A 12165-nucleotide genomic window follows, 5' to 3' on the forward strand; every position below is an offset into this window, starting at 1 on the left:
AGAAGGAGAAAAAAGAATTATGTGAGTTCTTGCACAGTGTGAAAGTTATCTCCGGTTACTCATCCAACATCGCAAGACTTGTTTCGGTGAAAGAGCTGAAAATGAATTTCGCCATGATAAAGTCCTATGATTGTCATGTGATGATAACTTCACTGTTGGCGATAGCTATTAGGAACATTCTTTCAATTAAGTTTCACGAGGCTATCCTGAGTCTATGCTTTTTCTTCATTGCAATTGAACAAAATGTGTTTGATCCAAAGTCGCTGAAGGAGTTAGAAAAAAGACACTTTGAGACTCTATGTATTTTTTAGGTGTATTTTTCACTATCATTTTTCGATATTATAATACATCTTACTGCTCACCTTGTGAAGGAAGCACACGCTCTCCGAAGGCCTAGGTCTCCGTAGAGAATCCGGATTCTCCAGGCTCCATAGGTGTTTCGAAGCCGGATGAGCTTTGATCCTCTGCAGGCGGAGCCTAGGATATTAGGGGTTTTGATTGACGACCCCCAACAGTCGTTGCCGGCAAGGAGGCTGAAGTCATAGTCTGGCACGCACTTCTGCTTGCGGTCGGTGTCGTCTGTGTCATAGTTGCCGTCAAGTCCGGCTAGAAGGCTGTAATCGTAGTCGTGCGCATGGTTTCGCTTGCCATGCATGGACTAGATGCCATCGCCGTCATCGAGCCCTTGGAGCGCGCGCTCCTGCTTGCCATGCATGGACTCGGTGTCGTCGCCGTCATTGTGCCCTCCGAGTGCAAGCTTCAGCTTCTTGTCGCCGCCGTTGTGCCCTCCGAGCGCGAGCTTCAACTTCTTGTCTCCATTGTCGAGCCCTCCGACCGCACAGTGGCCTGGCGTTGCCATTCCTCCAAGCGTACGTGAAACACCCCGCGAAGCTCACCACGCAGGGTGTTTGGCTTATGTAATCCTTTCTAATATATGACCGGCAAGCCTCTTGCCGTCCTTTTGGAAAAAAAAACACCCCACGAAGCTAGCAAGTACAAGCAACCAAGCGTTGTGCCGGCGTATTAAACAGCCATGCATGCCTGGTGGGGATATTTTGGGGAGAATAAATAGTAAATTGATGCAAGGCTTTGTATTATGGGACACCAGCAAAAAAAAAAGCACACCCTATATACGGGGACGGAGGGAGTAATTCCTTTTTGTCTCTCTTATAGGTGGGACTTATCTTGTAGAATTTATATTAAAAAAGACATGTGTCAGTGATATATAGGGTCTGAAGAATTTCCGGTCACTTACATAGGGCTCCATTTGGGTTCAAGCACATCTATGTAGCTAGGTCCAGGTAACCCGTTGTCATCTACCTAGCTAAAATTCTGCCTGCAACTTAAAATCGGTATAGTGGCAGCGGTGTCTATGAGCAAATTTTCGAATTTCGTAGTACCCAACGGCCAAATATATGTTTTATAATAAGTTAAAGTAAATGTCAGAAGAGTTAGATGTCACAAAGTATTGTGTCTTAACTACGTGTATCCGTTTGGTTCAGTGGCCAGAACATTATTTTCTTTTGAAAGCTTGCTCTATCTTATAAAAAAAACAAAATGGTGTGTAGGGCTGGAAACGAGCCGAGTCGAGCGGACATAGCTCGGCTCGTAGAAGCTCGGTGAACTGTAAGTTCGGCTCGACTCGGTTCGGTTTGTGAACCGAGCTAAAATGCCGGTTCGGTTGCTGGCTCGAGCCAGCTCACGAGCCTGTCAAAATTGGGTACCAGAAGCATGCAAGTTAAGCTGGTTTTGTATGCATGCATGCGGTTTTGTATGGTTAGTGGCGACTGTCACATGCATATAACTACCAAATAAACAAAGGAAAAACGTGCATGTATACATGGATCATGCGGTGAGTGCTCTCGGTGGCATTAAAAAAAGGCAAGACTCAAGCCTCAAGGTGATTGTTGGTTCGTGTACTCATGCATGGATCATGCAGACAACAGACCTGTGAGTTGTGGCTGAACTGATCAAGTATTAGTGTATGTGTAAATTTGGGATTTTAGACAACAGACACCGCCGTATTTAAGAAAATAGACAACATGTTGGCGTATTTACAAATTTAGCATCCGTATTCGAAACCTCGAACGCCGAAAACTGACTTTCGGTAACTCAGAATCCGAAAACAGCCCGACCCCACAATTTTCGACAACTCAGTTACCGAATACGATACTGTTCACCGTATTCGGCAACTCAAACAATGTATAAAAGTGCATGTTTTTTATTTAATTCACGATTTTTTTTGAAAATACAAAAATAGTCTAAAAATTCTAAATGTTTTCATGATCAAACTAGAGATCACCAGCAACCCATTTTAATTAGTTTGGTCAAAAAGTCTGAGCCAATATTTAATTAGAATTCTCCAAATAAATCAACTTTTATAAATTCTAGCAATATTTAATGCCTCAAATAATTTCTAAAAAATCTAGAAAAATTCACTAATATTGTTATAATGTGATATACTAATTTATAAAAATATTTCCATCCCTATGTTATTTAGTGTAAAAGTGAGTTTCTTTGTAATGCTTCGTTTATATGCATTTTTATCATTTCATGTGATATTCTCTTTTTAATTCAATTTGAATAAAAATAATGCAACATGCACAAAATTTTGGTTCCTATATTAATATTAAGCCTTTATAATGCTCCATTTATATATATTTTTTATCATTTCATGCCATATTATCTTTTTAATTCAATTTGAATAAAAAATTCAAACATGCACAAAACCTTGGTTCTCAGATTAATATTAAAGCATTTATAGAATTTTTTATTCAAATTGAATTAAAAAGATAATATGGCATGAAATGATAAAAAATATATATATATGGAGCATTACAAAGGCTTAATATTAATATGAGAACCAAAATTTTGTGCATGTTGCATTATTTTTATTCAAATTGAATTAAAAAGAGAATATCACATGAAATGATAAAAATGCATATAAACGAAGCATTACAAAGGAACTAACTTTTACACCAAATAACATAGGGATGGAAATATTTTTATAAATTAGTATATCACATTATAACAATATTAGTGAATTTTTCTAGATTTTTTAGAAATTATTTGAGGCATTAAATATTGCTAGAATTTATAAAAGTTGATTTATTTGGAGAATTCTAATTAAATATTGGCTCAGATTTTTTGGACCAAACTAATTAAAATGGGTTGCTGGTGATCTCTAGTTTGATCATGAAAACATTTAAAATTTTTGGACTATTTTTGTATTTTCAAAAAAAAATCGTGAATTAAATAAAAAACATACACTTTTATATACTTTTGCTTGCTAGCTTTTTTCCTGTAGCTTCCGGGCGCCGGCGCATGCAGATTAGTTGCCGAATACGGCACTGTTTACCGTATTCGGCAACTGAACAGTACCGTATTCGGCAACTAAGTTGTCGAAAATTATGGGGCCGGGCTGTTTTCGGATTCTGAGTTACCGAAAGTCAGTTTTCGATGTTTTAAGTTTCGAATATGGATGCTAAATTTGTAAATACGTCAATATATTGTCTATTTTCTCAAATACAACGGTGTCTGTTGTCTAAAATCCCAAAATAGTTTAGTGTATGTTGTCCATAGTTCAGTTTGGCTCACGAGCGGCTTACGGGCTTGCTCCACTCGGCTCGATTGCTAGAACACGCTAGTGGTGTGACTTGAGCTCTCGTTTAGGCAGAGCCGAACCGAGCCTGCCTAAGTCCAAGCTAGGCTGTGAGTCGCAAGTTTTTTGTCCAGCCTTAATGGTGTGTCTATGTAGCTTCGCCGATTGTTGGGTGGGTCACCTCGGATAGTGACAGGCAATAATATTTTAGACGGGATGGCATCATTTTCTCGGGAATCTTATGGGCCGCACATGCGGACCTACAGATCCCGACACACCACCCTCCCCCATGATGCAATAGGAATGGGATCGCCCGTGTCACTGGATATTGTTTGAGGAGGTTGCGTGAGGCCGAGGCAACACGGTGCGACAGGGATTGTCCGGCGAGGTTGTGTCTGGGCTGAGGTCGAGGCAAGCCTTGTGACTTTTCTTCTTCATTGAGATATGTTAGCTTAGCTTGTGTTTGACAAACTAAATTGTGATATGTTTTGATTTATTTTATATGATGAGTAATTAATATTTATGTGATTTTTGTTGGTTAGTATATGCTTGGTTATATACTATATTATTGATTTTGTCTAACTAAAATTGAAAATAATTGAAGTTTGTATCGGTGTCTCGATGTAAGAAATTTGTGAGGGTTTTTTATCTCACCGGATAGTCTGGTGTGGTAGCCTCACCGGATGGTCTGGTGTATGCACGGGTGATCACCGGAAGCTTCACCAGATAAAGATTTATAGAGAGGTTGAAAAATTAAGTTCCAGTGAAGATGTACTCACCAGGTGATGGACGTGTGAATATTGGAGAGTATCATCGGAGCTTTTCAGTTCTGAGAAAAATGTTGAGGTATTCACAAGATTGTCCGGTGTTAGTTTTTATGATCACTGGACTAATTTTTCCAGAGAGGAATACAAACCGGGTTCCAGTGGAGTTGTACTCACCGGATGGTCCGGTGTTGCACTGGTGTGAACGCTAGACCATCCGGTGTTCACATTTTTGTAATATCTGATCTTTTTCATCTTGATTTCGATTTGGACTAACATGTGATGATATTATATGGTTCTGGAGATGCATATTTACTGGTCTCATGATGTGCAGGTGATGGATGTAACTTAGCGATCAACGGCAGGTGATCGGGGCTAAGTGGAGTGCTTGGTACCGGACAATCAATGAGGCTAGACGGAGTCAAGGATGATCCTAACGGTACACGTGGAGGTCAACCAAGGCAAGAGATGAAGGTTAATGAAGGCAGCGTGTTGGCAAAGTAAAACAAAGGGAATGTCGGTGCAAGTGATAAGGCGGTCCAAGAGATCGGAAGCGGGAGAGACTTGCCGGTGGTCAAGATCGCAAGACGGAGGACACGTGTCAATAGCGGAAGACTTGCTTGAGGTCAAAGCAAGTAGCTGTAAGTCACGCCTTAAGAAGCGTGCGAGTCAATTTCCCGGTTTGGCCACAAAACTGCGTGCGGATGGAGTGCATGTGGCATCATCACGAAGCTTGCGTCGAGGCAAAGCTAAGTCGTGAAGGCGCCACGGTCGTCCGATGGATGGAGAAGAAAATAGACCAAAATATTCCCGGTGGTAGCTAGGAACGTACTACAAGATAGAGGTATTTTGGGAATAGTCAAGGAAACTTGAGGGTCAAGTTTCCTAGGCTATAAATAGAGGGGTTTGGCTAGTTGTGAAATCACCCCCTTGAGTCATCCATATGAGAGTCTTGTGCTAGAGTTTTAGAGGAGATGGAGAGGAGTGCTCAGCCTTTTATAATATGTGAGAGTTTTGAGAGATAAATCTTTGTAATCCATCTAAAATAGGGCTAATCTCTTTGAGTAAAGATGTTTAAGTTTTTGCATATGCTTGAATTTCGCTCCTTCTAGTTTCCTTCTATTGATTCCCTTACAAATTGTTGGTGTTTTGTTCTTGATTTTTGTTTTTCTTTTTGAGCTGAAATTTCAACACCTTGGGAAGTTGTTTTTCTTGATGCTAGAGGCATAGAATTCATATACACATGCATATATGATGGGGTCTTTAATTCTCTTGCCTCTAACCATCATCTTGAAGAGTTTACTTGCTTGGTGATCTCATCTCTGTTTTGTTCATCTTTAAAGTTGCGAGCTTTTGGGTATAAAGACACATGGAATGGTTTTGAATGGAACCAATGGTTCATATTCCATCCGTGGAGTCATATTACCTTGAAACATTCCAGCTTGCTTTGTCTCTCTGAGTATTTTGCTTCCGCTCAAGGTTTAAGGTGCGTTGGGTGATTAAATATAGGAGAAAGTCATCTATTTCGTAAGAAATTGTTGAGGCACCTATTCACCCCCTCTAGTCGCCACTTTCGGTCCTACAATTGGTATTAGAGCTGATTTGATCACTTGTTGACATTAACCAGTTTTATGATCTGTAGGCGACATGGAGAGAAGTGGGAAGATTCCGCTGTTTGATGGCCGTGATTTTTCATACTGAAAGGTGCGCATGGAGGCTTATCTCTTAAGCTAAGGAAGTACAATTTAGAAAGTAGTTGATTCCAACTACGAGATCTCTACTGCTCGCACGACTCAGGTTCAAATTGAACAGTATGAGACCAACAACAAGGGCAGAAATATTTTATTCACAAGCCTAAGTCGAAATGAGTTTGACAAGGTTTAGCACCTCCGTACTATCCGGGAGATCTGGACTACTCTGAGTGTCTTTCATGAAGGCACTAATCAGACTAAAGCCAGAAGCCAAAGCACATACAACCAAGAATATCAAATATTTGTGCAAGGCCCCGGAGAGTCTTTGGATGCCATGTTTGCTTGTTTAGATGAAATTGTTAGTAATCTTTGATCAACTGGTGTTTTGCCCTATTCTAATCATGAGAGAGTGATCAAGCTTCTCTATGCTCTACATCGTAGCATATAGAAAGTGAAGATATCGAGCATTGAAGAGTCATCAAGTTACAACACGTTAACTTGTGATGAACTCTTCAGCGAACTTAAGTCCACCGAGATAGCCAAGGTGGATCGGATTGGTCTCGAAAACCCCCTGCCTCAGAACATGGCATTGGTTTCCGGACCTAACGGTGGCAACCAGATTGGAGTTAGTGTTTCTTGTGCAAACACTTTATCTGGTGATTTTGCTTTGTCTTCCTTGGTCTCTATCACAGAGGAGCAGGTAGATGTACTTGATGATGAGGATCTTGCACTGATCGTGAAGAAATTCACCCGCTTCTACAACAACCGCCGAGACCGGAGGAGCGACAGTTCCTGTGCCTGCTTTGAGTGTGGTGACACTACCCACTTCAAGGCAGACTGCCCCAAACTCAAGAAGAAGGAAGACCGCGACCATGACTATGACAAGCACACGAAGAAAAATAAGAAGTCATTCTTCAAGAAGAACCGCGACAAGATGGCCAAGAAGGAGACCATGGCGGCTTCTAGGTTGTTCGTGGAAGCTCTCGGCAACATCGACACATCTTCAAGCGAGGAGGAGAGCTTGGAGGCAGATGAAGCACAAATGAGGAGCAAGTAGAAAGCCAAGGACCTCACAGGCCTCTGCTTCAATGCGGGCAACAACAACAACAATAACAGTGACTTTGAGATTGATCCCTCTGAGGTATTACCTTTCTACGACCAACTTTCCATCCAAGTCGATACCTTGAATGATGCTCTCGTTAGCCAGGATAGGTTACTTAAGAAAGCTGTGCGTGAGTTGAAGGAGTTTAGGACTAAGTATGAGTCTGTTTCTTCTAAGATTACATTGCTTAGGTCTAAGCATGATGATGAGGAGTGTGAGAGTTATTTGGTGGTTATAACAAAACTTGTCCAGCTGTAGGCTTTGCATGCTCAAATTGCCACTCTCTTTGAAGGCTCTTTAGGAGGAGTCTAGGTCCACTCTCTTAGGTATACATAAGCCCTTTGCTTGCAAAGGATGTTGAACTGAAAGCCAAGCACATTAAGGAAATGGAATTTAGATTGGAGAATGCTGGGAGTTCGAAGGATGTACAGCCAAATTGTTCTACCTGCACCATCTTTCAGGACAAACTCAGCTAGGTTAGAGCGCAAGTTGAGAAGCTTTTGGTCGAGAATGAGTATCTTCTTTCTCTAGTGGAGAAATGCTCAGAGGGCAAAGGCAAAATGAACTTGATTTTGGCTAAGACCAAGATATGTGCCGATAAGGCGGGTTTGGCTCTTGGGTTGGGTTTTGAGATGGTGTCTTATAATGGGGAAAGTAATACTGTGTTTACCACACCTACTACCCTAGAAGCTGAGAAGTCCAAAATTAATACCACACCACAAACCATCAAGAAACTCATTCCACAACCCACAAAGAAGAAGCTCATATCACAATCCAAGAGAGCACCACAGCCCAAGATGAGAGCTTGTGAGAGAGCCCCGAGTGACCGACAATTGAGTTCCCGAGAGACGCTACCACTGCACCTACTGCCAGAGAGGGGGTTAATTGGTTGGGTTTTTCTTTCGCCATAGGAGAGATGAGCGGCGTAAGTGGGAGTGGAGCACCCGGGACATGTACCGCCCCTCTGTTGGTATACATGAGCCTTTTACTCACTTCCACTCACGAGTCCCTAACACTTTTCAGTCTCTGCCTAGAGGTGTTGCCTAGCGTAGATCCTACCATAACTCATATGGTTTTGGTTCACAGGTAAGAGGCTTTGAGTCGTACCACTTTGGCGGACCACGCTCTCCTCGATGAGGTACTCGCCCCCAGTGTGCTAGTGCTAGGTTTGGTTTGCATGCACCTGCTTTTACTACCTCAGGACGGATGACCCAGTATTTGATTCCCAAGAAGTTTATGACTAACCACAGTACTGAGTCATCCATCTACTACTCTTCTCGCATGTAGGTGGCAGACGAAGGACTGGAGAACAAGTGGCTTATTGACTCTAGTTGTTCGCACCATATGACCAGAGATGCACCATGGTTCTCCAGTCTCACCCCGACGAAGCGGCATGAGTACATCACTTTCGGGGATGATTAGAAAGGAATGGTGAAAGCTAAAGGTATGATAAGGGTGAATGAGAGTTTTACTCTCAAGTATGTGGCTTTGGTTGAGCGTCTGGGATACAATCTTCTCTCTATATCTCAGTTGCTAGATGAGGACTTGGAAATGCGTTTCAAAAGTGATACTTCTCGAGTTTTTGATTCTTCTGGCGCTTTGATTTGCAAGATTTCCAGAGTTTGGAGTGTTTTTGGAGCTAATTTTTTTGAGTCTCTTGGTTCTTCTCGTTGTTTGATTACTCAATCTTCTTCTGAGCATTGGATGTGGTATAGGAGACTAGGGCACATGAGTTTTGATTTGCTTACTCTTTTGAGTGCCTTAGGCTTGATCCGAGGATTGTCCAAGCTCAAGTTTGAGAAGAATCTTATTTGTTCTCATTGTCGGCATGGTAAGATGGTTGCTGCCTCGCATCCACCAGTCAATCAGGTGATGACCGAACGACTGGGAGAACTTCTCCATATGGACACTGTTGGTCTTTCCCGGGTTTATTCGGCGGGTGAAAAGTGGTATGTACTTGCCATTGTTGATGATTTCTCTCGCTACTCTTTGGTCTACTTTCTTGTGAGCAAGGATGAAGTGTTCTCACTTTTTTGGAGTTTGGCTTTAAAATTGTTCAAAGAACTTTTTGGTGCATTGAAAGCAACTCGTAGTGATAATGACACCGAGTTCACAAACTATCTCTTCAATGCTGTCTTGAGTATGATATTGAGCATCAATTTTCTGCCTCACGTGTTCCTCAGCATAATAGCGTGAATGAGAGGAAGAATCGCACTTTGGTGGAGATAGCTAGGACGATGCTTGATGAGCATAGGACCCCTAGGAAGTTTTGGACTGAGGCCATTAGCACGGCGTGCTACATCTCCAATCGAATTTTCTTGCGTTCGATCTTGAATTTGACTTCTTATGAGTTGCGTTTTGGGAGGAAGCCCAAGGTTTCACATTTGAGAGTTTTTGGTTGTTGGTGCTTCATCTAAAGTATGGCAATCTTGACAAGTTCAAGTCGTATTCTTCCGATGGCATTTTCTTGAGGTATTCTCTTCATGGTCATTCTTACGGGATCTTCAATCTTGACACTAATACCATCATGGAGTCATGTGATGTGACCTTTGATGAATCAACCTCTTGTGCTAGTGCTTCCTTTGAGTATGTAGGTGATCATGAGATTGGTGAAAGCATCTTCTTGGATGATGAACTTACAGCTCTTGGGGATGACAGGATGATACACTACATCCTACTACACTCACTCATGAGCTGGATTCTGCTTCTTCTACTCCAGCAGAGGGTCCTGCAGCGTGTGACGGCCTAAAGTTGTTAATTAGATCATTAAGCATTAATGAACATCATTAGCATCATGTTTATTGTTTGAGCAAGTTTTGACATGAAATTCAAATTAAACATAAACTGTTAAAATCAATATTAATTGGTGCATTTTGAAGCATCTCACAAAGTTGCTATGAAATATAGGGATGGAAATAATTTTAGAAATTAGTCCATGCCATGTGAAGAATATAAGTGATTTTTTCTAAATTTTTGGGAATTACTTTCAAGGCATAAAAATTACCACAAGTTAAAAAAGCTTGCATCTTTGGAGAATTTTAATTGGAAATGCACTCTAGTAAAAAAGCTTGTATCCATTACTTTCAATGCACTCATCAAGGGGGAGATTGAGAAACCAAGTTGAGATGTGCATTAGTTTATCATGTGTGATGAGTGATTGACGTTTGTGTGACTTTTGTTGGTTAGCATATGCTTGGTTATATGCTGCATTGTTGATTTTGTCTAACCGAAGTTGAAAAGAATTGGAGTTTGTATTGGTGTCTCGGTATAGAAAGTTTGCACTCACTGAATAGTCTGGTGTGAGGGTTTTTGACCTCACCAGATAGTTCGGTGTGTGGTAGATGTGAGCACTGGAGCTTTCTAGTGTAGAGACAAAGATAAATTCATTCACCGGAAGGTCCGATGTGGGTGAGAGTGAGCACCAGACTATTTTTTCCAAAGAAGGGTGCAAATGTGAAAGTCTGGTGCGACAGTCTCACCGGATGGTCTGGTGTGTGCACGGGTGATCATCAGAGGCTTCACTAGACAACGATTTCTAGAGAGGTAGAAACAATAATTTTCAGTGAAGATGTACTCACCAGATGGTCCAGTGATAGGCGTGTGAACACCGGAAAGTATCACCAGAGCTTTTCAGTTCTGAGTCAAATGTTGAGTTGTTCACTGGATTGTCTGGGGTTGGGATTTTATGATCACCGGACTAATTTTTTCAGAGAAGAATGCAAATCGGGTTCCAATGGAGTTGTACTCACCGGATGGTCCGGTGTTGCACTGGTGTGAACGTTGGACCATCCGGTGTTCACATTTTTCTTACGTCTGATCTTTTTCATCTTGATTTTAATTTGGACTAACATGTGATGATGTTATATGGTTCTGGAGATGCATGTTTGCTGATCTCATGGTGTGCAGGTGATGGATGCAACTTGGTGATCGATGGCGGATGATCGGGGCTAAGCAGGGTACTTGGTGCTGAACGATTAAGGAGATTGAGCGGAGTCAAGGATAATCCTAACAGTACAGGTGGAGGTCAAGCAAGGCAAAAGATGAAGGTTGATGAAGGCGACGTATTGACAAAGTCAAACAAAGGGGATGCCGGTACAAGTGATAAGGCGGCCTGAGGGATCGGGAGGGGGAGAGACTTAATGGTGATCAAGATCGCAAGACGGATGACACACGTCAACATCGGAAGACTTGCTTGAGGTAAAAGCAAGCAGCTGTGAGTTACGCCTTAAGAAGCGTGCAAGTCGGTTTCCCAGTTTGGCCACGAAACCACTGGTGGATGGAGTGCACGAGGCATCATTGCGAAGCTTGCGTCGAGACGAAGCTAAGTCGTTAAGGCGCCATGGTCATCCGATGGATGAAGGAGAAAATAGATCAAAATACCCCCGGTGGTAAGTAGGAATGTACTATTAAAGATGGGTATTTTGGGAATAGTTAAGGAAACTTGAAGGTCAAGTTTCCTAAGCTATAAATAGAGGAGTTTGGCTAGTTGGGAAACCACCCCTTAAGCCATCCATATGAGAGTCTTGTGCTACAGTTTTAGAGGAGAATGAGAGGAGTGCTTAGGCTTTGTAATATATGAGAGTTTTGAGAGATAAATCTCTGTAATCCGTCTAAAATATGATTGACCTCTTTGAGTAATGAAATTTATGTTTTTGCATTTGCTTGAGTTCCCCTTCTTCTAGTTTTCTTCTATTGGTTTCTTTGCAAATTTGTAAGTTCTTGGTGTTTTGTTGTTGATTTTCTTTTTTCTTTTTAAGCTAAAATTTTAGCATATTGGGAAGTTGTTTTTTTTATGTTAGAGGCATAGAATTCACATACACATGTATATATGATGGGGTCTTAAATTTCCTTGCTTCTAAACCATTATCTTAGAGAGTTTACTTATCCGGTTATCTCATCTATTTTTCATTCATCTTTAAAGTTGTGAGCTTTTGAACACAAAAATATATAGAATAATTTTGAATGAAACCTATAGTTCATATTCTATTTATGAAGTCATATTATTTT

The sequence above is a fragment of the Phragmites australis genome, chromosome 15 (assembly GCF_958298935.1).
Source record: "Phragmites australis chromosome 15, lpPhrAust1.1, whole genome shotgun sequence".
NCBI classification, from domain to species: Eukaryota; Viridiplantae; Streptophyta; class Magnoliopsida; order Poales; family Poaceae; genus Phragmites; species Phragmites australis.